General features: G+C 53.8%; 1 protein-coding gene across 24 annotated transcripts in view; it reads left to right on the top strand.

The window, feature by feature from the left end:
• ANKRD11 (ankyrin repeat domain 11) overlaps nucleotides 1-26,047 on the top strand; it is a 178,631-nt gene that overhangs the window by 119,335 nt on the left and 33,249 nt on the right. For 3 of the 24 annotated variants that reach the window (XM_045046549.1, XM_045046552.1, XM_045046550.1), the window contains one exon: nucleotides 13,424-13,589. The exons of the other annotated variants lie outside the window; for them this stretch is intronic. The gene's annotated coding sequence lies outside the window, so the exon portion shown is untranslated. The remainder of the gene's footprint in view (nucleotides 1-13,423; nucleotides 13,590-26,047) is intronic. 24 annotated transcript variants of the gene reach the window in all.

Here is a 26,047-nt window from a genome sequence, read left to right as displayed (position 1 = left end):
GGATATATTCTGATTTTTTTTAATATTTATTTTGAGGGGGGGGAGAGCACAAGCGGGGTGGGGGTGAAGCAGAGAGAGAGAGGGAGAAAGAGAATCCCAGGCAGGCTCTGTGTGCTGTCAGCTCAGAGCCCGACGTGGGGCTCAAACTTCCAAACTGTGAGATCATGACCCAAGTCGAAGTTGGACGCTTAACCAACTGAGCCATCCAGGTGCCCCCCCTGCCCATTGTGATATAAAAAGAATTTTTTTTAACGTTTATTTATTTTTTTGAGAGAGAAAGAGAGAGCAAGTGTGAGCAGGGGAGGGGCAGAGAGGAGGAGACACAGAATCCGAAGCAGGCTCCAGGCTCCGAGCTGTCAGCACAGAGCCCGACGTGGGGCTCGAACTCGTGAACTGCGAGATCGTGACCTGAGCCAAAGTTGGACGTTCAACTAACTGAGCCAGCCAGGCGCCCCTATTCTGATTTTTAAAACCTCTTTGGGGATGCCTTCTGGAAATAAGTATATTTTCCTCTGAGAGCTACTTTACCTGGATTTCCAAATTTACTGTGTAGCGATATGTCGTTCCTTGTTTTGAAGATTTTTAATCACCACTCCTCTGAGTTTGTCCTTGGTCCTTGTCCTTAGAAGCACATTTCTTAATTCTCAGAGTTAAGGTGTTTCCTGGTCCTGCCTTCCCGTGTCTTAAGTTGCACTGAGGGGCAAGAAGTGATCCTTTCAGAGGGTTTCGACGTGCTCTGTGGGTCCGCGCCTGGTCAGTGCTCATGACCGTCTGTTGTGTCCTTGACGGGAGTTGGCGGAACGTGTCATGTGTGCTCACTGCTGTGTACGAATCTTGTGTACTCTGACTTTTGGTGGGGGGTCGTCTCCTGTCCTCTGGTAGTGCCAGCTCCATTTTCCCTGTCAGCTCCTGCTCTTTCTGGGGAGGCTTTTCACGTGAGCACAGGTTTGGAACCCTCTCCTTGTGAAAGGGGCCTCTGGCCGTGTTTCCTTGACTTTGCCTCCTGAGCTGTGCGTTGGCCCCAAGCCTGTGCCCGTGCTAAGGCAGCAGCCTCTGCCCTGCTCAGTATTTGCGTGGTTCATCTCTTCTCTCCTCTTGGAATCTTTCCAGATTTTTGTGTTAGATTTCCTTCGCTGATTCTCAGCTTTCCTGTTCCCATCTGATGGACTTTGTCTCCTAACTGGATTTCTTCGCCCTCTTACTTTCAGACTCAGTGAACATGTGTCATACTGTACTGGGCTTTCTGTTTGTTTTCACTTATGTTTCTCTCTCTCTCTCTCTCTCTCTCTCTCTCTCTCTCTCTCTTTTGTCTTTGGATTTTCTTCCTATTCATTTTTTCCTCCTCCACAAATGTGGCCATTATACACCTTCATTTCGTGGTCACCTTGACAGGGTTCTATGCCCTGGTGCTGACACCTGTGTTCACTTCAAGTAGCTTGTCAGTGTGTGTGGTCACCTGGCAGGCTGCCCGGGGCCAGGCTTCATGTTCCTGGTCACTTTAGCTTGGATTATGGGGGGTGTGTGTGTGGTTTTTCCTCTGACTTTCACTTGTTCTCACTGTCTCTTTTCAGTGGTATTTTCCACGAGAAGTCTTATAGCAAAACCAGAGAAAATGCAATTTGGTGTTTACTTCAAGGTGAAGACAAAAATTCTCAAGTTGTTCAACTTCCTACCTCGTCCGTCGTTGTCTTTTCATGTGTTACTGATGAGGGATGCTGCTCCCAAAGTCATCTTTCCTGTCCTCATTTTTAACCCTGACACTTGGGAACTCTGCCTGTGTGGCGGCCCCTGCCAGCTTCCCCAGGCGAGCAGGCCGGCCTGGCCTTGCTTATCCTTAGGTCTCGTTGAGCCTCCGTAGGCCCGTTTGCCGAGAAACACCCAGGGTTTTCTTCAGGACCGAGGCAGCTTATACACAGGGGAAGGTGAGACTCCTTGATTCATGGGTAATTGTGAAAGACGGAATGATTTTTTTTTTGTCCCCAAGGGGATGAGATCTGTCTGTCTTTCCCTGGGAGCTCATTCACCCCCAGCCGGCCTGTGGCCCCGAGAGAGGGTCCCCAGTCGGGGGTCCTGCCTGCTGGGCACTCCCCGTGACAGTGTGTCTCAGATCGCCTCAGCTCCTGTCTTGTTTGTAAAGTGGAAATAATGCCATCTGTTCAACTGAAACTACTTAGGGGCTCTGAATAAAATAACGTTTGGAAGTAAAGTGCTGTGCAGATGTAATTTGAAATGGATCGTTAAATCCCAGACACGGATTGGAGGGGGGCACCGTCACCCGGTACAGCTGCCAGAGTGGGGAGCACTCATCCATGCTCCCCAGCCTTCCGGAGGACAGGCAAGGAGGCTGAGACAGGTGGCCTCGAGCCACCAAGCAGTGGATGGTGAGGGGCCTGCGCTCTCCCCGGCCGGCAGCGTCCAGGGCCTCCGTTCCCTCCGTGCCACCAGCTCGCCCCGGTCTTTGGAACACGGACGCAGCCTCCTGTTGCCAGCAGCCAGCAGAGGAGCACGAAGCACGTTGGACAGGGAACCCGGCAGAGAGGCCGAGGAGGAGTGGGGAGACGCTTCGCAGCACGGGGCTCCTTTCCCAGAGCTCGAGGAGCTCTCCAAGAGGCAGAACAGCGAGTCTTCGGGAACGAGATTCTCTGTCCGTTTTCTCTGGGAGGGGACCACATAGGCCCCTGCAGTACTCTTCCTCGGGCCGCAGCTGGCCGGCTTCTTTGCGTTTTCTCACGGGTGTCCCTCCACTGCCAGGGTCTCCCCCACTCCCCCCCTCCCCCCAGCCTACACACAGGGGCACGGTCACCTAGAAAGACAAATCTGAGTTGTTTTTACTTTGAAAGAATTTGCCACAGATGCATTTGAATAGCTGGGCCTGTAAAACAGTGTTGGAGTTCATGGGTGTTGGTTTCTGTCCGCTTAGGAACTTGGACGTTGCTTCAGCAAAATGCACTTAGCTGCCCACGAACATGAGTGCTCAGTCTCACACGGTGCCTGTGTCCTGAGGTCAGCGTCCTAGAGCACACCTGTGGCGCCTTTCTCAGGACACGTGATGCAGGCCCTCCCTGCCTTCACCTCCTTCCTTTCTTCCACCCCTTTGCCGCGTGGGGGTCAGTACCTGCGCAGAAAGACGTGGACTTGTCTTCAGTCCTCAGTGGACAGAAGAGGGATTATTCTCAGGACACTTTCACATCTCCGTTTGATCACGCAGTTGCGTTTCCGTGGGATATTGAGAGTTGAGCTTCGGCGGCGCCTGTACGGAGAAGCGTATCTGTACGGCCCACAGCAGGGTTCGCGGCGTGAAATACCAGGTTTGTTTTTTTCTCTTAAAGATGTCAGTCCGTGCATGTGGATTTATTCGCCTCCTTTTCTGTCCGCTGCTTGAAGAATATGGTAGGAAGGGAATAAGGAGAAAGCAGATCATTCCCCAGCACATCAGAAGCTGGAGGAAGACGGACGGAGATGGTGGAAATTTATGATCGGAACCAAGTTGGCTTGAAACCAAGCCAGTTTCTCCCGCGTCCGGCCCCACCTCACTCTTGGCGTGTCACTCCCGCCGGGCCGTGTGCAGGCCTGGTCCCGGGCACACCTGTTTATGCCGCGGTTTATCCTAGACCAAATGGTTGAGTTCCACAGTCTTCAGATCTCCGGGGAGTATTTACTAAGTTTTCTTCCCGTAAGATGAAACGGACTGTGTTTTCCAAAGATGGAAATGGGTTCAGAGGCCCATACCTTGGACTTTACCAGGAAACTCTCCCTGATTTCCCGAGGCTGGAGGCCTGCCGCACCTTTCTCCTGTTTTGTTGTGACTTCCTGCTTTGTCACAAGAACCTTGGAACCTTCGGCCTGTGGGGAGGAGGCCCTCCAGCGACCTGGGTCAGCCAGGCCCAGAAATCCCTGCCAGGGCTATAGCTGCTCCGGGCCCAAAGCTGTGTCCTTTGCCACAGACTGCCGTCCCGTGGCCACTGTGTGTCTGTGCACGAAGGTGCCTCCGGTGGGTACGTAATTATGCAGTGTTCCGCATCCTTGGGGATTAAAAGCACCTTTGCACACGCGGAATCACTCAGTGTTCTCAGTGGGATGTAAGGCTGGGGGAGGGTAGAGAGGGCAGGGGGTGGATGGTCCTTGCCCTAATCTGGAACTTTGATGCCATTGTCCTCTGTTTACAGCTTTCAGAAAGCAGCCGGTGTTGGGTGCACGTATGTTTGGAGCTGTTGCTAAGGTGACGTGCCTCGGTCTCACCCACACAGTCTTTCCGGAAGGTGGGGACGCTTGGTGGGGTCTGTGCACACAAGAGCCTTGCTGGCGTGCCCGCGAAGTTGGTAGGCCGCCCTGTCCGCTGTATGTTGTCTGCGCCCTTTTAGCTTGAGTGCGTGATCACTCTACCTGCTGACTTACACAGAGGAGTCCCGAGACGAGTTCACTGTGGAGAGAGACAGGACAGCCTTGTTTTCCGGTCTTGTCTGCATTCCACAGCACAGCCAACCTTCAGATCCACAGGTGGTTTCACATCCTTCTTCCCCTTGACACAGGACTGTGAACTTGGGCTTTGGAATTTTTCTCAGTGGAAATCTCAGTTTTTAAAAATTTCACAGTATTGCATATGAACAGTGTGAGTCATGACTTCGGTTATGATATGGTTTTTTCTGGGTTAAAGAGCCTGAGGGGCTCAGTGGGTTGAGCTGCCGACTTCAGCTCAGGTCATGATCTCATGCCTCTGAGTTCGAGCCCGGTGTCGGGCTCTGTGCTGACAGCTCGGAGCCTGGAGCTGCTTCAGATTCTGTGTCTCCCTCTCTGCCCCTCCCCTGCTCGTGCTCTGTCTCTGTCTCTGTCAAAAATAAATAAATGTTAAAAAAAATAAAAATTTAATAAGAGAGAAGTCTGGTCATTTATAATATATAATTGCGTTCCTCTGGGTTTGTTAGTGAGTTTTTAGTTGATTCGGAAGTTGGATTTGGAAAGTAAAGTGTCCCTCCAGTGCTTTGTTTGGGCGTTCACACGTGCCGCGCTGTGTAGAAAGAAGAAACCACCGTCAAAACCTTTTTTGGGTCCTGGACTCTCTAAGAATTGGGCAAAAGCTGTAGCTCCTTCCTCCTGAGGAACACTCACGAATCGCACTTGGCTCGTGTGATTTCTGGGTTTCAGAACTATCCGGGCCGTGGGGCTTCCAACTCCGGTCCTTTCGCTGTGCGCTGCTTTGCCCAGGGCGAGTCTCGGGCTCCCACCTGACTGTTTGAGCACTGATTGTTGACTTTTTGTGGAACCTGACCTTGTTCCTCAGGAGTCTGTTATGTGCAGAGCACCCTTCCCCTCTCGCAGCCGAATTTCGTGATGAGTTTACAGCACAGAAGAGGGCATGTTCGTGAATGGCTGTGTAGTGTCAAGTTCGATCAGATTTGTAAAAGCATTTACACTCAGTTTCTTGTAACTCCGTTTCTGGCTGTAAATTTTAAAGGGACTCTTAGCTGCGGAAGGAGCCGCGCCGACAGTGCTCAGTGTGGGGTGTTTGTAGCACGAGGAGCAGGGAGACAGACACCAGCACCAGTCAGCAGAGAGCCGTGTTTCCCAGAGGGGCCAGACGCCCCCAGTGAGGAGCGCAGTTGTGCGCGGGCGACAGGAGCGCAGACAGATGGCACAAGCATACTCGGGAGGGGATGGGGCATGAGGGTCTGCGCAGTGTTTCCTGTGAAGATACCACGTACTGTGTTTACAGGCTTACACGTAAGGTAGGTGTGAAGACATGGGCGCAGACGATGAGCGCCAAAGTCAGATTGGCATCAGAACCCAAAATCTTCAGGGGCCCCTGGGCGGCTCAGTCGGTTGAGGGTCCGACTTCAGCTCAGGTCACAATCTCACGCTTTGTGAGTTCACGCTCTGTGTTGGGCTCTGTGCCGACAGCTCGGAGCCTGGAGCTGCTTCGGATTCTGTGTCTCCCTCTCTCTGACCCTCCCCCACTGATGCTCTTTCTCTCTCTCCCTCTCTCAAAACATAAACATTAAAAAAAAGAAAAAAGAAAAAGTGGGGCACCTGGGTGGCTCAGTTGGTTGAGTGTCTGACTCTTGATTTTGGCTTAGGTCATGATCTCACAGTTCGTGGGATCGAGCCCCAAGTCAGGCTCTGCACAGACAGTGTGGAGCCTGCTTGGCATTCATTCTCTCTCTCTCCCTCTCTCTGTCTCTCTCTGTCTCTCTCTCTCTCTCTCTCTCTCTCCCCCTCCCTCCCTCCCTCCCTCCCTCCCTCCCTCTCTCTCTCTCCCTCTCACCCCCCTCTTCCTCTCCCTGTCTCTCTCTCTCTCTCTCTCCCTCCTCACCCCTCACCCCTCTCCCCTCCCTTTCCCCCTCCCTCACTCTCTCTCTAAGAAGAAAAAAATTCCAAAGCAAATATGGCAAAGTGAACAGATGGTGAATACATAAGTGTTTGTTGCATTGTTTCTCATACTTTTATGCATACTTGAAACATTTCAGTGAAAATCATAGCTATTGTTACTTTATTATAAAATGATGAGGATAGAAAATATTTCTAATGAGGAAATCATGAAATACAATAACTCCTCTTGAACAGATTTAGGGGTGCTCCAAATTCCTGGGATCGTTTGAAAAGTAATTGTTTTCACCTTGTACATTCTGTAAATGCAGCTCACATGGGGTGCAGAGTAGGGCTGTGGACTTGGGCTGTGGCTTGACCTCTGTGTGCTGTGCTGGCCACCTCACCCAGGGCACAGCTTTTGTTTTGTTTTGTTTTGTTTTGTTCTTTGAATCGGTGGATGCAAGCCTTAAAGCCGGCTTGGCCACGTCCTACTCCTTTGTTTGCGTCCAGGAGGGATTGCCAGTGTCCAAGGCTGTTGTATTAGATGGTTTTTATTACCTAACAGCAAAACTTCCCTTTTATTTTGCTTGTGGACTACGGGAACTCCGGGCAGGCGGCGCTGGAGGGCGTGTCTGCATAGCTGTGGGCTCCAGGCTCCCCTCCTTCCCACTAGATGGGTTTCCAGCCTTTCATCCTTGACATGTACGTCCTGTGACAAAACTCATAGGGCTTTGCCCAGATCATGAAGGTAAAACGATTCATAAGATAAAAAAATCTTACTTGGATAAGATATTATTAATTAAGGTATTTATTATTAAATTCAATCTGTCTTTTTCTGTGGTCAGATTTTAGAAGCAGTATGTGTGCACGGTAGAAAATTAGAAAATACAGATAGGCAAAACGTTGGAAAATGTAGCCCTCCTACTCAGATGGCCAGTGTCAATAGTTTCTGGGTTCTCGATTCAACGGGAAGTTCTCTTTTATGTTACATGTTCTGTTTTCACCACCCCTGTGGGCATACGGTTTTGTAACCTGTGTTTCTCTTCCGGCCTTTCCTCTGTACCTTTGTATTTCAGTAGGTCTGAGAGTTATTTTGTGGAAACTGGTATTCTCTTGGTAACTATGGCTGTCCCCTGCCCTTGACTGGGTCCTGCGTGGTGCCTTCGTATAGCACGGGGCTGGCAGGCTTTTTCTTACACGGTCAGATAGTCACTTTTTTAGACTTTGCACCCTAAGAGGCGGCCTCAAGGAGGCCATCTAGGTCCTTGTAGACCCGTTCCCACGTGTGGCCAGCTCCCGGGCTTGCTCGCTCTGGAGGGAGGACTGTCTGGACACGGAGCATGAGCGTCCTCGCATGTGAGCCGTGACTGGGTCTCCCCCAGCCTTCCTTCCCCTGTGGGCACACGGCAAGTGGCCACCAGCCACATGCTTTGGGCTCAGCAGACTCTCTTTGTTAGTTTTTAAAATAAAGAAACCCCACTTTCTGTGGTGAACACTCCTTGCCATGGAAGAATCCCGTTCAGAGTCGTAGACATGGGGAAGGGAAGCAGCCAGGGATCCAAAGCCGAGTCCCCTCCACTGGGTGGCGGCCATCCCAGAAGCTGGGGTGGCGCCTCAGCCCCGGTGGTCTGAGGGTCCCCCTGAGTAGGACAGGAAGCTAAGTGCAGTGTCTGCTGGCCTGCAGTATGTCATGCGTACCACGTCGGACAGGCCCCAGGGCCTGGGAACACGGGGGACGGGCCATTTATCATCACACATGTTGCGTTAGTCCCCTGGGGCCTCTTCACAGGCACATACGCCTGTGACACCTGAATGGAGGGGCTGGCAGGGCCACGTCGCCCACAGACTTCTAGGCAGAGCCCGCCCTGGCCTCCCTGGCACCCCATCTTCACGTGGCCCCCTTCCCTAATGACCCTCTCCCTTCTCTTCTAGGGACTGGTTGTTGGGTTTAGGGTCTGACCACACAATACAGCACGGTCTCCTCTCGAGTCCTTAGTTTAGTTACATGTGCACAGACCCTTTTTTAAGTAAGGTCACATTTATATAAGTTCTACATGGATATATTTTTTGGGATGGGCACTGTAACCACACTACTGATGCTTTCTTGAGCTAAGCGTACATTTTTTTCTTTTCTCTCTCTCTCTTTTCTTTCAAAGTTTATTTTAAGAGAGAGAAAGGGGGGGGCATGCACGCTGTGGGGAGGGCATGGGTTAGGGGGAGAGACAGAAAGAGACAGAGAGAGAGAGAGAGAGAGAACGAACGCACGAGAATCCCAAGCAGGCTCCATGCTGTCAGCACAGAGCCTGATGCAGGGCTTGAACTCAGGAACTGTGTGATCGTGACCTGAGCTGAAATCGCCACCCAGGCACCCCACTTTTTTCTCCTTTTAAATGTAGGTGTGATGTAGACATGAGTAAGTACAGGCATGAGTGTGAACGTGTGCCCTGTGCGGCCCCGTTGCCCCGTAAGTGCCACGGGCCCTGATGCAGCCGGTGCCCCCTTGGTGTTGAGTTTGCGTTGCTGGGGCCTGGGGTTGCCTCTTCTGGGCCTCCGTCTACACGGGATTCCACTGTACACGGCTCTGTCTGGATGCGTTCCCTCCGCACGCGCTCTGTGTACGCCATCCCCGTGGGGGCGTGCGTCAGTTCACCCTTAACCGCCGTGTTGTCTCCCGTGGGGTGATCCCCGCGCCTCCCTATCCGTTCACCTTGTGATGGCTGTTTGTCTTGTTTGCAGACGGGCTTTCAGGCATGTAGCTGGTCTGTTCCCTTCTACAGAAAGTAGGACATTTGGGTAAATGTACTTTAAACATAGCCTCTCAGCTAATACCCTTTATTTAATAAGGGAAAAAAACACTTTATTTCTCTGGGCAGTTCGCATTCACATCCAGAAGCTACCCCCCACCCGCCCCGCCCCAATGTTTTTTTTTATTTATTTTATTATTTATTTTATTTATTTATTTTTAATTTTTTTTTAAGTTTATTTACTTATTTTGAGAGAGACGGAGACAGCACAAGCGGGGGAGGGGGAAGGGCAGAGAGAGAGGGAGAGAGAAACCCAAGCAGGCTCCATGCTGTCAGCTTAGAGCCTGATGTGGGGCTCGAACTCCCGAAATACGAGATCATGATCTGAGCTGAAACTGAGAGTCAGACGCTCTACCGACTGAGCCACCCAGGCGCCCCGAGTTTGATTTATTCTTTAAGTAGGCTCTATGCCTGACGTGGAGCTTGAACTCATGACCCTGAGGTTAAGAGCCGCACATTCTACTGACTGAGCAAGCCTGGTGCCTCTCACCCAGAGCTTTTTATTTGGTTTTGTTAAGTGCGGGGGGAGGTGTCCTGGAGCAACCAAGATTTTTGGCCTGTCAGGCCACCGCTGGAGGTACACTCCCCACATCCGGGCCGAAGGCAGCAGAGCCCCAGCAAAGGCCCCGAGGGCCCGGCCGCGCGCAGGCAGCGCTCCCGAAGGAACGCCGGGGGAGCTGGGCACACTGCACGCCACGGTCCCTGCCCTGTCTCCGCCCTGGATGCGGGCCCAAGTTTCGGCCGAGGGAGCCCACATCTCCTGGCTCCGCAGAGGCGAGCTCGGGGGCGTCCTCTTCCGGCCGCGGGAACAAGGAGCGGCCGTGCTTGCTGTCGGCCACCATGCACAGGCCTTCACACGGAGTCGGTTCGGTTCTCTGCTCCCACAGAGCGTCCTTCTGGTCCAGGTCAGAGCAGAGACCCCGGAAGCCAGTGGACGCTGCGTGCCTTCCTGTCGTATGTTCCCGAGTCTGGGGAGACCGGCTGTCAGCGACTTCGAGGGGAAAGGAGGTGGCTTCTTTATGGGTTTATTTCTGGAAAGTTCAGTTGTTACTAATTAGGCTTGTTTTGCTCCAAGCATCCACTTGGCGGTCCTTGCAGTTAAAGGAGGGAAGTTATTGTTTAACCTGGCCAATTATCTGATGTAGGAAAGCAGAGACGATAGGGGTTTTTGTAGCCTTTTTTCTGCAGCAGATCTCCTGCTTTGGAAAACTGGAGCATCACAGATGCAGAATTTCTGACCCAGCGGGTCCTTTTCAGACTGAGGCTGCGGTCTGGTAGCAAGCGAGTCAGCCCCGGTCAGTGCCCTCCGTTAGCAGATGGCCGTCCTGGTTCGGGTTTCGTCCTGGGGAACGTCACTGTGTGGCACTGAGGGAAGGCCACAGCACGTGGACAGGGTGAGTGGCTTCTGCGGTGCTCGGCACGGACAGATGGACACGAAGGGCTGCAGGGGAGAGGCGTGTCATTGCAGGGGCTGCAGTGAGGGCGTCACCCGCGTGGTGTGCCCTGGCAGCCAAACGGGCCTCGGCGTCCTGTGGTGACACCGTTGTGCCATGAGGTCACTCCGATGGCTGCGTTCAGCGTGTGCCGCCTGAGCTTGGGAAGGCAGGACTCCGCGCTCAGCAGGTGCGCCCCGCACGCCCAGTCCCCGGGCAGGGTCTGGCACACGTCCAGGCTCACACCGCTGGGCCGAGGTCACAGGGACGACGGCAAGACCATTCCGTCAGCTCCAAGGATTCGTGTTCACCTGTGTGGCCAGTGTTCTGTTCCTTGTGTCCCGGGTCGCCCTCTCCTGACTAAGCCACCCTGCTAGGCGCGCTGTGAGCCAGCTGTCTTCCTGAGACCCTCTGTGACGGAGAAGCACATGCCCGCTGCAGTCCCCAGGCCTGCACACGGGGCAGTGCGGTCAGTACGTGCAGAGCGGATGAGCGACTGAGGGCACAGGTGGTCACGTGGGAAGGGACGCTCACGGACAGGCAGCCACGGGTGCCAGCACGAGCCCAGTAGGCTGATGTTCACCATCGTTTTGTTTTTTTATTAAAAGAATATTTGTTTAAAAAATGTTTACTCATCTTTGAGAGAGAGAGAGAGACAGAGCATGAGCAGGAGAGGGGCAGAGAGAGAGGGAGACACAGAATCCGAAGCAGGCTCCAGGCTCCTAGCCGTCAGCACAGAGCCTGACGCGGGGCTTGAACTCACAAACAGCGAGATCATGACTTGAGCCGAAGTCGGACGCTCAACCGACTGAGCCGCCCAGGCGCCCCCTTCTTGTTTTTTTCAATGGTATTGGCAAGGGTGGGCACCGGGCACCCCGCGTGCTCCTGGTGAGGACGTGCTCACGGCAGCCTTTCTGAAGACCACTTGGCGGGGTCGTGTGGACGACTGCCTGCCCATCTCTGCCGCGGTCTGGTGTAGAAATGTGGGCTTGACAATGGGGGGTGGTGACGTGGACGGGATGGCACGTCAGGCGTCAGGGGGCACGGGGCTGTGAGACCCGATGCTGCTCAGAGTCCCCGGGTTCCCAGAATGCCCACTGCTCACAGCTGCCAGTGTCTGTCTGCACGCCCAGCTGAGGCTGAGGGAGGAGACGCGCGTTACCTCTGTTGTTGGGGTTGCCTGGGACGGGCTGCCTCGTGCAGCAGAATCTGAGAATCCTGGGGGCTCCCGGCTGGCTCAGTCAGTGGAGCGTCCGACTCTTGATCTTGGGATCGCGAGTCCGCGCCCCCACCCCCGGCTGCAGAGATGACTTAAAATCTATAAGAGAAGGAAGAATTGGCGGACGAACACTGGGTGATACTTAGTTGCGTGTCCTCCTGGTGACGCCTCACGTGAGCAGACAGCATCTTCACCCCCAGAGGCCACTGTGTTCGCACTCAGTTCCCACAGGACGAGTCCCTTTCTCTCTCGAGTCCCTTTTTCTCTCTCGAGGTTTCTGTGAAAACTGCCGGCCGTGTAGGCAGAGTCCTGGGGGCGGTGTGGCCGTGCCGAGAGCCGTGCGGAGTGGCTGGAGGCCGAGACTGCGTGCCTCCCAGAGGGACCTGCTTCAGCGGCTGGCTTCCCTCCCCGTTCTCCGAGGGTCCCCTCGTCTCAGGAGTGTTCCAGGTCCCACCAGCGTTACAGAGGCGGGGGCTGGCGTCTTCCACACGGGGGCCCGGAGGGGCGTGTGCTGCGTGCTGTTCTGTGTGGTTATCGCGTTGGGTTTCCTGTGCTGTGAGCCATCACGTAATTTAGCAGTTCTGATAAAGATCTACCTGAGAGTGTCATCGGGCAGGTGGAAACCGGAAGCCCCCCCCCCCCCCCCCCCATGGCTGTGTTCACAGCAGTGCAGGAGCACGGCAGCTCCTCTCTGGAGGGAGGCCCGGGGAGACTCGGGAACGCCCTTTGGTGAGATGAGAAATCAGACGTGTCACAACAGGGGACTTGGGCCTGCAGAGGGGCCCGTGTGCAAGGGTACTTCCAGGCGGGCTGCGAGCCAAGGCCATGTCACTGCTGCTCTGCCTCTGGGAGGTGGTGTGGCGGGAGGGGGCGGGGGGAGGACTGGGGGCAGGGCCTCGAGGGGGAGCCCGAGTTGTTGGAGCCCGGGGCCGGCAGAGGCTCAGAGGCTCCCCGTGCCAACAGCAGTGCTGGAGACGGTGCCTGTCCTCTGTGTGTCTGTGCGACCCCCCCAAGTGAGGACGGTTGTCCCCTCCCCGCATAATTTCCGTACTGACTTGCAGCCTCCAGGAACCTCATCCACGGTGCGCTAAGCATCTTGGCACTCCCATGGTCCATCTGTTCTCTGTTGGGGGACATCTGGGCTGTTCGCAGGGTTTGTACACGTCAGTGTGCACTGACAGTCGGATGTGGCTTTGGTGGCCTCTGCACCCACGTCGCTTGGGGTATGCGTCTAGACGGGTGCCTGGGTCACATCCACCTGCAGTGGACTGTGGGCCGAGCCTGCGCCCACACTCCTGGTTCCCGGGCCAGGTCCCAGCCAGCCCGCCTGGCCACCTCTCTGAGGACCCCACGGCCTGCTTAGCGCCTGGCCCGGCTGGTGTCTTGCCATCACCCTGCACCCGTCGTGGCTTCTCAGCCAGCCTGCGGTCGGAAGAACCAGGACCTCACTGTCGGGGGCAGCGTGGCAGTGACAAGGGAGGAGTGAGGCGTCGGAGAGGGATGGAGGTGCGCACCCCGGCTCCGGGGACAGCATTAGCAGCACACCCGGGCCTCCTCCGTCCCCAGCCTGAGAGGTGGCTCGTTGAGGAGCATTGAGTGAGCGCTGGGCCAGTCAGACGTGGTCCTAGGCTCTTAATAGGAGGTTTTATTTCTTTATTTTATAGGTTGAGAAATTTAGACGTATCTGACCACAGACCCAGGGTTCTTAACCAGCTGGGCCAGCGTTCCTGAAATGTCCTGACAGCTTCCTGTTGTGAGAAAAACAGCGTGCGTCCCTGCCCTCCACACACCCCAGGCACGTGTTTACAGAGTAACGTCCTTCATGAGATGGTACGTGTGTGTGATGACCCCTGATATTCACACTTCTGTGTCATGTCGTTTTCCGAAGAATGTTCTGGAAACACCCTGGTAGGTGACCTCCATCTGCACACGGCTGCAAAGCCACCGTGCGGCATTCCAGGCTCTTCTTTGGCAAAATGCGTCTTCTGTCCTTTGTCCGTTTTCCAGTTGGATTGTTTGCTGCTTGCTGCTGTTTGTATTGTGGTTTATTAATAAGCTCTTTGGTGATTCGCACATTGGCGGCTTATCTTTCACCTGGGAACCGAGGCTTTAATATTGTATGGTTTATCATTTTCCTTCTGTGGACGGGCGCTTTTGGGGTCCTGTCTAAAAACATTTTGACTCAGGGTGCCCGGCTGGTTCAGCTGACTGAGTGTGGGACGCTTGATCTCGAACTTATAGGTTTGAGCTCCATGTTGGGTGTAGAGATTACTTAAAAAAGTAAAATCTTAAAAAATAAAAGCTAGAACTTTCTGCCTAGCCCCAGGTCTCAGAGATTTTCTCCTGTGTTTATTTTCCCCTAACAATTTCACAGGTTTTTATAGTTTTTCTTTTTTACACTTACACCTAAGTATTTCATTTTTATTTAGAGCAATTTTGGGTGGCGCTGTGTTTCTGCATACTCGCTGCTGCTTTGTGGGAAGTACAGCTGACTCTTGAGCAGTGTGGGTGTCGTGGACACCAACACCCGCGTGCAACTCCCGACTCCTTCAGAGCTTGACGACTTAGCTGACTGTCCACCTGAAGCCTTACCAGCAACATGACCAGGGGACGAACATATGCTTTGCATGTTACACATATTATCTCTTCCTACAATGAAGTAAGGTGGAGAAAGTGTTATTAGGAAAGTCAGAAAGAAGATAAAATGTGTGTATAGTAACGTACTGTATTTACTTGTGAAGAAATCTGTGTTCAAGCATCAGCTGAGTACGGGATATCTGTGTGTTGATCTGGTGTTCTGCAGCTTTGCTGAACTCATTATTTCTAGGGATTTTTGGAGATTCCTTGCAGTTTTCTAGATAGACAATCATGTCATCGTCAAGCAGAACGTTTTATTTCTTCTTTTCCAATTTGTATGTTTTTAATTTCTTTTTCTTGCCTTACTGCACTGGCTCTTACTTCCAGTATGATGTCCAAAAGCAGTGGTGGCTGGGTGGGTGGGCGGGGGACATCCTTGCCTTGTTCCTGATTTTGGGGAGCAAGCATTCCGTTTTTCACACGAATGATGGGAGCTGGGAGCTGTTGTGGGTGCTTGCTTTCACATTGAAGGTCTTTCCCTGTCTCTTCCTGTGCTGAGAGGTTTTCTCAGGAGCACTGAATTGTGTTAGATACTTTTTCTGTAGGGGCACCTGGGGGGCTCAGTTGGTTAAGTGTCTGACTTTTGATTTCAGCTTAGGTCATGATCTCACGGTTCTTGAGTTCGAGCCCTGCATCAAGCTCTGTCCTGACAGTGTGGAGCCTGCTTGGGATTCTCTCTCTCTGCCCCTCCCCTGCGCTCGCATGCGCTCTCTCTCTCTCTTTCAAAATAATGATAAACTAAAAAAAAAAACAAAAAAAAAAAAAAACAAAAACACAACCTTTTCTGTATTAGTAGTAATGATTGTATGGTTTTCTGCTTTAGTCTGTTGATTTGGGGGATTTTCACAGTTTGAGCCAGTCTCGCATATTCTGCATCTATTATTAACACAGACACAGCTGTCCCCACCTGACAGGACTGTGGAAGTCACCTCAGAGTCCTAGACCTTCCCCCTTCTGTCCCGCTCGGGTAGAGATAGGCTCCTGGCAGGTGGGCTCCGTGTTCCGGGACCTGCCCTCCCTGCCATGAATCTCCCAGGCCACCGTTTGCTGGCCTTGCCTGTGGGATGTCTGGCTTGTCGGGCGATGTGTGCTTGTCGCTGCAGGGCGAGCCCAGTCCCGTCCCGGAGAGCCACCCTCGTGTGCGCCCCCAGCAGAGATGTGCGAGTGCGCCCGGTCCTCCTCCTCCTCGTTCTCTCCATTTGTGTCTCTTCTCCCTTGGTCACCTCCATCACTTTCAGTCCGCACAGATCAGCCTCAGGGGGTGTCTCAGACCTCCTCCCGCTGCCGTTATTTGCTCCGTGGTTGTCGTGCCCACGTCAGTCTCCTCTTCCATCATGGTCAGTCTGTGTCTTAGCCCTTCTGTGGAAGACGGTGTTTTGCCTCCTGTTTTCTCAGTCCGTCTCCTCCTCCCACCCGGAGATGCGTGCACCTGCGGTGTGTCAAGGGTTCGTTTCCGCCCTGCTCTCTGCTCTGCGCTCTGTGCCTTCCACAAGCTGGGAAGCTTTGAGGTGCCACCCCCGGCCCTCCGTGTGACTCCACTGCCCTCCCTGGGGGCCAGGGCCACGGGAAGGAGGTGGCCCTGCAACGAGGTCAGGGCACCCGCCTTCTGTCTATAAAGTCCGGCCTGGGTGGCACTCACACCGCGTCTTAAACACAGCCAGCTTTTTAAACTTGTACTTACTGCGAAGTATAGCATGCCACCCAACGTCCACAAAGTAAAAACGCGCAGTTCACTCGCCACAGAAAGCGCACGTGTGGAAACTCCCCCGAGCCCCTCAGCGCAGGGGGACCACGTCCTCAGTTCTGAGTGGTCTTTGTACGTGGGCCTGCGTCGCGTCCCTGGGCCCTGCAGGCTGCTGTTGTGTGACACTTAGGTGAACACACAGTGGGATTCTTCCCAGCATCATCTGTGAGACTCGTTCGGGTCATTTGTACGTTGTCGCTGCTGTGTCGTGTTCCGCGCCAGCGTGGCCTCTGATGCCGGTGGCTGTGGCGCGTGTCCACTTGGGTCGTGTGTGTCCAGGCTCACTGCAGTCACGTGGTTCACGCGCCCACCAGAAGGCAACCGTTCGTTTCCTTTGCTTTACGTCTTCACTGCCACTCGATGCCGTATTCTGATTGTTGTTCAGAATTTCTGGATTGCCGAAGCAGCTGATCAGTTTCTCATCTACTTCCCGGGCTTTTGGATTTCCTCTTTTGTGAAGTGTCTTAAGTCTCGTGTCCATTTTTTACAAATTAATTTACTTTTAGAGAGAGCATGCAGTCGGGGCAGGAAGGGAGAGAGAAAGAGAGAGAATGAGAATCCCAAGCAGGCCCCGCCCTGTCAGTGCACAGCCCAAGGTGGGGCTCGATCCCATGAACCGTGAGATCGTGACCTGAGTCGAAATCAGGAACCAGACACTTAATCGACTGAGCCACCCAGGTGCCCCTCGTGTCCATTTTTGTACTGGGTGGTTTGCATTTTTGTTAGTGATTTGTAGGAGTTTTTAAAGTGTCAGAATTTTCAGACCTTACCTTCATGGTTGATGCTTCTGGTTTTAAGATCTTTCTTTTCCTGGAAGCAGCTGTGATGGGATTCTTCTGTGCCTCTGCCCCGCAGCTTCCTGGCTGTGCCTTTGACACTTGGACCTATCGCCTGTCTAGAAGTGGATCTCTGTGCATGGTGTAAGTTGGGAATCGTCACATTTTTCTGTGCAGATGTCCTGCTGTCCCTTGCCACTGGTGGACAAAGCTGACTTTCACTCCTGTCCTGCCTTCTGGTGCCTCCGTGGTCATAAGTCCGCGTCTGCTGAGGGGACAGAGCTCTGCCTTGTTGGCCAACACTTTTGTCCACACGATGCTACTTTGACACTGTCTCTCCAGCTTTTTGGCTTTGACTTTATTTTTGTTTATTAATATGTATTTATGTAATCTGAGGTTCTTTCCTTTTGTTTTTAAAGACATTTTGCATGAGTTCTGTCTTTCTTTTTTTAGAGACCTTTTCCACTTACTTTCTTAGGACAGTTTGGGCTTCTGCTCAGTAGTTGTTCTGTGGCTGCATGTCAGTCCCTCGTGGTTTGGGTTTCCCTCCTGGGGCAGGGGCAGGTCTGTTGTCTGCAGAGCGTCCTCTGCTCTTGAGATTCTGCAGAGGCTCTCAGACTTGCTGGGCCGATTGCCTTACAACACTTAGGATTAGTGAGGACCCGCACAGCTTTGTCATGTGGGTTATAGCTTTCAAATTGTATTAACGTGTTGTGTTTAAAAGTATAACTGAGGGGCGCCTGGGGGGGGTGGGGGGCTCCGTCGGTAAAGCTTCCAACTTCGGCTCGGTCACGATCTCGCGGTTCGTGGGTTCCAGCCCCGCGTCGGGCTCTGTGCTGACGGCTCGGAGCCTTGAGCCTGCTTCGGATTCTGCGTCTCCCCCTCTCTCTCTGTCCCTCCCCTGCTTGTGTTCTGTGTCTCTGTCTCTCTCTCAAAAATAACCATTAAGAAAAAAACAAAAAGCAAAAGAAAGCATCACTGAGGAAAATTTAAAATTGTTAACTCACTTAAAAATAATAAAGTAGTACATACAAATTTTCCCTGAAAAGTAACTGTTGTACAAACAAAATCAACAAAAATTTGGTGAAAATAGTGCCATTTGTTTTGTCTACCTGCTATTTTTTTTAAGTATGAAAATAATCCACCCTCTCACAGACAGGCCATATGAGAAGGGACGATCTGGGGACCTTGTCACAGGATCTGGAAAGCCTCCTGGTTGGTGTTGGCACTGCTGAATGATGGCTGCGTTCTGTGTGTTAGTGGGTCTTCCCTTGTGGGATTCTGTAATATCCCATATTGATTGTTTGGAAAATGCTGATTCATTCAGCTATGCAGATCTCCCTAATGTTGACGTGTCTCCTTACACATTGTTTAACGAGTAACCTTAACATTTTTTTCTTGGGTTTTTTTAAATGTTTGTTTATTTTTGAGAGAGAGAGACTGAGCCAAGCAGGGGAGGGGCAGAGAGAGAGAGGGAGACGCAGAATCTGAAACAGGCTCCAGGCTCCGAGCCGTCAGCACAGAGCCCGACGCGGGGCTGGAACCCACGAACCGCGAGATCGTGACCTGAGCCGAAGTCGGATGCTTCACCGACGGGGTCCCCCAAGCGCCCCTAAAAAGTAACCTTTTAGTCACCACCAATCTCATTAAAATGTCTTTAAACACTGGGATTGGGCTCCTGGACGTGAATACCAGTTTTCCTAAGCTCAGGTTTCGCTTGGAAACTCAAATCAGCTACTGTTCATTCTCCTTGAAGTGGTAACTCCAGGTGGTTGATTTTTGAGAAGATAACTGCCAGATACCCAGTTCTTGATAATAATAAGTATTATCTTTTTCGTTTGTCTGAGAGTCTTTCTGGCGAAGCCTGTGTCCCATGAAATGGCAGGCAAGCCCCCGATGGGCAGCCCCTCCCAGAGGCTCTGTCGGGCCGCACCCCAGGCCCGCTGGCGTCTTGTCACTAAGGTTGTCGATTGTGGTTTCGATCTCAAGGACAGTTGTGGCTGTTGTACTGCGGTTGTGTGAGGACCTCGCCTCCTCCTGGGGCGCGGCAGCACCCCATCCCCGCCAGCTCCAAGGGAAAGGCAGTGTTGGCCTCACAGCCTCCCTCAGGGGCTGCAGACAGCACGGCCATCGCACCGGACGCCCGGGGGCGGGGGGGCGGGGGCAGGACCGCATCCTGGGCGCGGCCACGGTCCCATAAAACTTGATTTATGGACGTGGACATGCTAATTCCATGCGATTTTCGTATGTCACAAATTTGAATTTCTTTGTCTCCGAAGGTTTAAAATATGAAACTCGGGGCACCTGAGTCCGTCAGTGGAGCGTGTCACTCTTGATCTTGGGGTTGTGAGTTCAAGCCCCAAATTGGGTGAGGAGATTACTTCAAAATAAAATCTTAAAAAAAAAAAAAAATGATGGGGCCCCTGGGTGGCTCAGTCGATTGGGCGTCTGACTTCAGATCGGGTCATGATCGCATGATTTGTGGGTTTGAGGCCCGCGTTGGGCTCTGTGCTGACAGCTCAGCTGGCACCTGCTTCAGATTCTGTGTCTCCCTCTCTCTGCCCCTACCCTGCTCACACTCTGTCTCCGTCTTTCTCTCTCAAAAAAAAAATAAACGTTAAAAAATTTTTTTAATTAAAAAAAAATATGAGACCCATTCTTTTGTTGTTGTTGTTGTTGTTTATTTATTTTGGGAGAGAGAATGCATCCTGTCAGCACAGAGCCCAACACAGGGCTCGATCTCATGACCACAAGACCATGACATGAGCCGAGATCAAGAGTCAGGTGGACGTTCAACTGACTGAGCCCCCCAGGCGCCCCTGAAACCCATTGTTAGCTCTCAGTTTTTACCTGAGCCGGGAGAGGGCTGGCTTTGGCCTAGGGCTGTGGTTTGTGACCCGTGTGACCTCCTGCCCTCTTCTCAGAAAGGTAGAGGGGCGGCGGTTAGCTTGGCTTTTCTGTATGCTCGAAGCTGGCTTCACTGTGCTCCTACCCCGGGGACAGTGTAGCTGAATTGGGTGTTTGAGTCTCTGGACTGTGGCTCCATTGCTGCCAGGCACAGTTCTGACCTAGCCTGTCCCTGTCCCGCTCCTTTGCCGGCGGCCTTGGCTCTGCCCCCGAGCCCCCGTCCCCGTGGGCGCGCGTCTGGGGACTTGGCAAAGTCCAGTCCAGTCCAGTCGGTGCGGGCAGCCCTCCGTCACACGCCTCCTGTTTGAAGAGCCCTGTCCTAGGCCGTTTGTTCTCCTACTTCTTGGCACTGTCTTTGCCTCTGTGTGGCGGTGGGCTTTTTGTATCGGTTCTCCAGAACTCAGCCTTTGGATCCCTTTTGGGTCTTTCATTCTCTCTCCTCGAACTTCCCTCTTCTCCTAAAGCCAGGATCGCCTGGAGGCCATCTGCCGCTCTGCGGTGCGTCTCCGTCTCCGAGCGGAGCTCTCCGAACCCCCTCCCGTGGGTGAGCGCGCGTGCCTTGGGCACCTGCCCTGGCTGCGTCGCTCCTTCCCGAGGTCGCTCAGGTAGGTGCCGGCGGGCCTGCCCTGGCTGCTGCCGAGTGTCGCCTGTGTCTGTGCCGCTGCCCTTGCCCCACAAGAGCCGCTCTGGCCCGTCTGGCGGACGTGGGGCCCACAGGCCTTGTGCCAGCTTTCATGGGCTGTGGCCTGTCCCCTCACGTTCCGGCCCCAGTCCACACAAAGCCGGTAAACATGTCTTCCGGTTTCCTTCAGTTGCTAGCTGTCAGCTTGTCCCTTGGAAAGAGGAGATCGGGGTAAATGCTTGGATTTTTGCTAAACTGCAAGCATAGCCGCTGTGTCTGCTATGTCCCCCGTGTCAGGCCCAGGCTCGGCGGGAGCCTCTGTCACGTGTATCGTGTCTCCTGCCCACGTTGACAGATTGTGGTAGATCCTGCTCTGAGAAGGGGCGGCAGAGCGCATGGAGGTGTCTACTGAGACGGCCCCGTGTGTGCGTGTTGAATGGTGGGCGCACCTTGGGGAAGGCATACGCCTCGTCGCCCCCCTTGTGTACGGGGCTCTTGTCATGTCTGCCCTGCCACCTCTCTTGAACGGACTGTGTCTCCAAGCCCACAGTGCAGGGTCCCGGGGCAAGCAGCGAAGAGACCCTGCCGGTGGGACAGCAGGTGGAGCCGCCGTGGGCCGTGTGCCACGAGTACAACATGGACAGGTGCAGGGACGAATGGCCTCTGCCAGCCTGCGTGTGCCCCTGGGTAGGGAGCTGGCTGCGGATGTTCTGTTTGAGCTCCGACACATGGCCGCGAGATCACTGGCAAATTCCTGGAGCCAGCGGTGTGGGCACGGTGCCTTTGTTTCGGGGAACGGGCCGGGGTCTCTCAGAAGACTCGCCCAGCTCCAGAAGCTCTTGAGTGCTTTCCTGAGTGGTCTCCGTGCCCCCCAACAGCCTGCGAAGCCAGAGCAGCTAGCTGCTTTTCAGCTGGGGGTGTGGGAAATGCCTGCACCCGGCAGCTCATCCCGTGCAGGGAGCCGTGCTCCCTTCACCCCACATTCCCGCTGCTCTGCACACGTTTCCCGACGTACTGCTGCTCGGGTGCCCAGTGTCCAGTCCGTGTGTGTCCCAGAGTGCTGTGGGATGCGTGGTTCTTTTTTTTTTTTTTCTAATTTTTTTTTTCAACGTTTATTTATTTTTGGGACAGAGAGAGACAGAGCATGAACGGGGGAGGGGCAGAGAGAGAGGGAGACACAGAGTCGGAAACAGGCTCCAGGCTCCGAGCCATCAGCCCAGAGCACGACGCGGGGCTCGAACTCACGGACCGCGAGATCGTGACCTGGCTGAAGTCGGACGCTTAACCGACTGCGCCACCCAGGCGCCCCAAGGGATGCGTGGTTCTGAGGAGGACCAGGCATCTTCTGACACTGGCACTTACGGCGTGTCTGAGTAGGGATGGCCAGATTGCCTCCGGGGTCTGAGACTTGACGGCCATCCATTGGGTTATTTGGTTAGAAAGCCCCAGAGCCCAGGTTCAGGTAGCCTTGTAACTTGTTAGAAGGGAGGCCCCCCCACCCCCCGCCCCAGCCACAAAGATTGCCCCCACTGTGATGACTGTGTGGGGACGGGGGTCCCAGCCTCTTCTTGGGTTGAGCAGTGAATGCCCAGCAGTGAGCAGGGAGGCCTGTGGCATTGTGGCGGCCTCTGCCCTCAGAGAGGATCCGTGGAAGAAGCGGCGAGCTGAGCTTCTGACGTGTGGCACTGCCTGGCTTAGGAGGGGTCGTGGTGCTGGTGAGACTTGCTGTGGTCTCACCGTGTCTGCATCCTTCCCTTTCAAGCAAGGGAGAGGCGGACTGGTCACGGGGCTGTGGGATGGCACGGAGACCAGACAGCCTACGAGAGGGTTGGGATGACCAGGTAGATGGAAGAAGACTGCGTTTGAGACGATCTCAGCTAGCTTGTCATTGAAACACCAGGGAGGACTCGGGTCCCCTTGGCTCTCCAGGTTCCAGGCGGGTCCCGTGAGGCACAAGACAGGACGGTTGACCCAGTGCATCCAGCTCTCCCAGAAAATAAGCTGGAATGCGTCGGTGGCAAATCTGAGCCCTGGAGCTGACAACCCTTGTGAACCCGTGACGCCCCTTAAAGAAATGAGTCTAGTGTGCTGGGCTCCCAGGCCCTGAGGAAACTGGCCATCATGCTGGTCCTCACGCTTCTGACGAGTTCTGAATATTGAGGTGGTTGTAACCACGGCTGTGAGGTGGCCGAGGTGGTCTTGGCTGTCATCGTGCACAACGTCTTATGGAAAAGAAAACACAGTATCGGGGATGACACTGCTAACCCGCCAGGTGCGGGGGGGGGGGGGGGGGGGGGGGCGGTTCCCAGATGTGGGGTGGTGCCCTGAGAACAGCGGCCTTCAGGACAAAGGCCCACTGCTGGGCACAGGACACTGCACTTGGCCAGGGGCTGGCACGAAATGTCCCTTGGGCCGTCGTGATGGGGTTTGGGCCCACAGTCACTCTGCGACAGATTGCATGGAATTAGCTGGATGCTTGCAAAATGAGATGTGAAAATTAGTAAAGGGAAATTTTATTTACAATGGAGTTGGGAGGCAAGCTGGGGGAGCTCTCGCGCCCAGCACTGGTTGTCACTTACAGATTCCACTTTACTGTTTTACTACCCACCGGGAGGTCGGGAGGTTTCCTCCTCCCCCAGTAACAGTCCAGCCAATGAGGGACTGTCACAACTCACAGTTCAGCCAATGGAAGAGTGTCACAGGTCAGCCAATGGAAGAGTGTCACAGGTCAGCCAATGGAGACAGTCACAGCCCAGCCAATGGGAGACGGCCATAGCCAGCCAAGGGGAGACTGCTAGAGCCCAGCCAATGGGAGACAGCCATAGCCCAGCCAATGGGAGACTGCTAGAGCCCAGCCAATGGGAGACGGCCACAGCCCAGCCAGTGAGAAGCCGCTATACCTCCAGCTCCCAGTTTACTCCAGTGGACTCTTAGTTTACAACAGCCCCACCCTCCCTCCCACCTTCTGCTATAAAAGAGCCGCCTCTGCTTCGTTCCCTCGAATTGCCTGTGGTTTTGCCCTGGCCTGTTAGTCCTGGTGGCCATTCTCTGTTATTCCAGAAGAAACCATTTTTGCTAATAAGATAACTAGATGTTTCATTTAAAAGGTTTGCAGAAAATACCGGCAAGTGCCTCCTGGGAACGAGGACAGCTGCCTGTGGCAGAGGAGGCTGGGTCAGAGGAATTGGACCCAGTGACGTGCACCCAGGGCCTCGGTGTTCTCGTGTTCGTACTGGCTGCGCGAACCGTGACAGGCAGCCTTGGCGTGGTACTTAATAGCTTGCGCGGTACTTTCGAGCCGCCGCGGGTGTGCCTTTGAGGGCCTCCGTGGAAGGCCTTCAGGTGACACTGGCTCAGCCCGTACTTCAGACACCATCTCTGTCCAGTCCCGGGAAGAGCTCTTTCCCAGCGATGCTGGGCATCTGCCTCAGAACTGGCCCAGCTAGAACAGCACCCCAGGGCTCTCAGGACGCACAAGGACCTGAGAGCCTGGATGCGCCTGCTTACAACAAACTTCACTCCTTCCTCTTGCCTTGCGGCTTCTGGGGCTGTTTGGAAAGATAATTAGGCTTTGTGGGTTGGGGCAGCTGTCGTGGAACTGTACTGTGTTCCCTCCCTGCTGCTCCGTGGCCGTCATGCTGTCCTTCCCAGGGAGGGCGAGTGGGAGGAGGGGAGGCAGGCCTTTCCGGGCAGGGGTCTCAAAACTCTGCTTTGAATAGAGACTGCTGAGCCAAGCCAGTGCGGGGACACAGAGTGAAGTCACTCGTTTAAAGAATGAAGTGGCCACCTGTGCTCATCTCCTGGTGTAGACAGTGTGGAGTGGCCTGAGAGACCAGGGTTCAGACATCGTGGGGTCTGTGCTGTGGCCACTTGCTGGCCTGGGTGTTTCCCACGTGATCTCCATGGACTCGTGTTTCACACCCAAGAGCAGGAGGGTTGGACACCCTGTGACGACTGTGCTCGATTTCCCATCATGAGAGCAGGCAGGCAGGAACTTATAAAAATGCATATTCTGTGTAATCTTTAAATTTCTACTGAAACATTGCCGATGAGTCCCAGCAGCAGTCTCAGCGTCCGGCTCTGAGAGGTTACTCCTCATCTAGGCCGAGATGTTCTGGTTTTGTAGTGGAAAATTGGAAAGGAATGTCGAATTCACAGTTTCAAGCAGAGGAGAGGGCAAGTGCCGTTTTTGGCCCCAACCACTGGAGCGTGTGGATGGAAGCCCCCTTTCAGCCTGCTTTGCCTGCTGGGGGAGTAAGTGTCAGGAAATGAATCGAGATGGTCAGCCTTGTCCCTCTGCCCCAAATCAATTTAGATGTCTTCTTAGGTCAGTTAAGTACCAAGAGGATACTTTGTGAGATTTGATCAGTTAAGTGGGGAACCAGAAGACATGGTGAATGGCAGGTTAGTTTTCAGCACATGGGGAGCAGGAGGAACCAGGGAGTGGAGCTGCTGGTCACAGATGGCACTTCGGAAGCCACACTTCTTACCTGGTCAAGGCCATTAATTGCAGGCGAGCTAGTTACAAAAAATACTCATCCAAAATGGCAAAGCACAGAGGTGTGTCACTGAGAAAAAAAGAGGAGATTAAACACTGCACGTGGTTTGTTTGTTGAAAAGGTTTTTTAAGAGCGCCTGGGTGGCTCAGGTCATGACCTCACAGTTTCGTGGGTTCAACACCCCCCGCCTCCCATGGGGCTCTGCACTGGCAGTCCAGTCTGCTTGGGACTCTCTCTCTACCCCTCCCCTGCTTACGCTGTCTCTGTCTCTCTCAAAATAAATAAATAAACTTAAAAAAAATGACAAAACGTTTTCTAACTCTGATGATGAAAATGTAAAAAGTATAAAGAGGAACACAGCGTGTATGCAGGGAGCAGACAGAAGGTCCAGAAGGGCTGGAAGGGGCCCTGGTGCGGTCAGGTCACACAGCCACGGGCAGACACTGAAAGGAAGTTGATTGTACTCTCACGTCCCAGAGGGAGCCCGCACAAGGCCACCAGGGAACAGGATGGCCAGGAGGCGTTCGATAGGAGCCAGGACGAGGTCTTTGCCAGAGCCTTTGCTGGGGTTTCTGCAGGGAAAGCAGGCAGACACGGTGGACAGCTTAGGACTGGCTAATCTGAATCCGGCTGTGGGCTGTGCACTGGTCTCCAGTTGCCTGGTGGCTGGCCTGCACGTGCTTCATAAGGGGGTGGCTGGTAGGTTTGTGTAGGAGAGGTTTGCTGTCTCTAAGAAAAGGCCAGCTGGGGCGGGGGGGGGGCAGTCTCTCCCCAGGTAGCAAGGTTGTGTTGTGTTTTTGAACAGGTCAGAACGTCAAAATACAGAAAATAAAAAGTATGATAAACAACACAGTGTGTGTCCGGGGAAGTGCAGGGGCTGGGCCTCAGGCCCTTGGGTGGGGTCTGGCTCGTTGGGCACCGATCTGGGCATCAAAGCCTTCTGGACATCTGGGGAACCGTGAGAACCCCCTCAGAGGCATCACATGGCTGCTTTCTGCTCATTTTATTTGGGAGAATTTGGAGAATTGAGGTCCGTGTGGTGCTTTCTGGAAAGTAAAGGATTCTTGTCCCAACCTTCTGTCTGGGGCTGTGCGGGAAGGGGG

This window comes from Felis catus, chromosome E2 (assembly GCF_018350175.1).
Source record: "Felis catus isolate Fca126 chromosome E2, F.catus_Fca126_mat1.0, whole genome shotgun sequence".
Classification (NCBI taxonomy): Eukaryota; Metazoa; Chordata; class Mammalia; order Carnivora; family Felidae; genus Felis; species Felis catus.
Note: the sequence above shows the minus strand (reverse complement) of the source record. Positions and strands in the feature narration are given on the sequence as shown.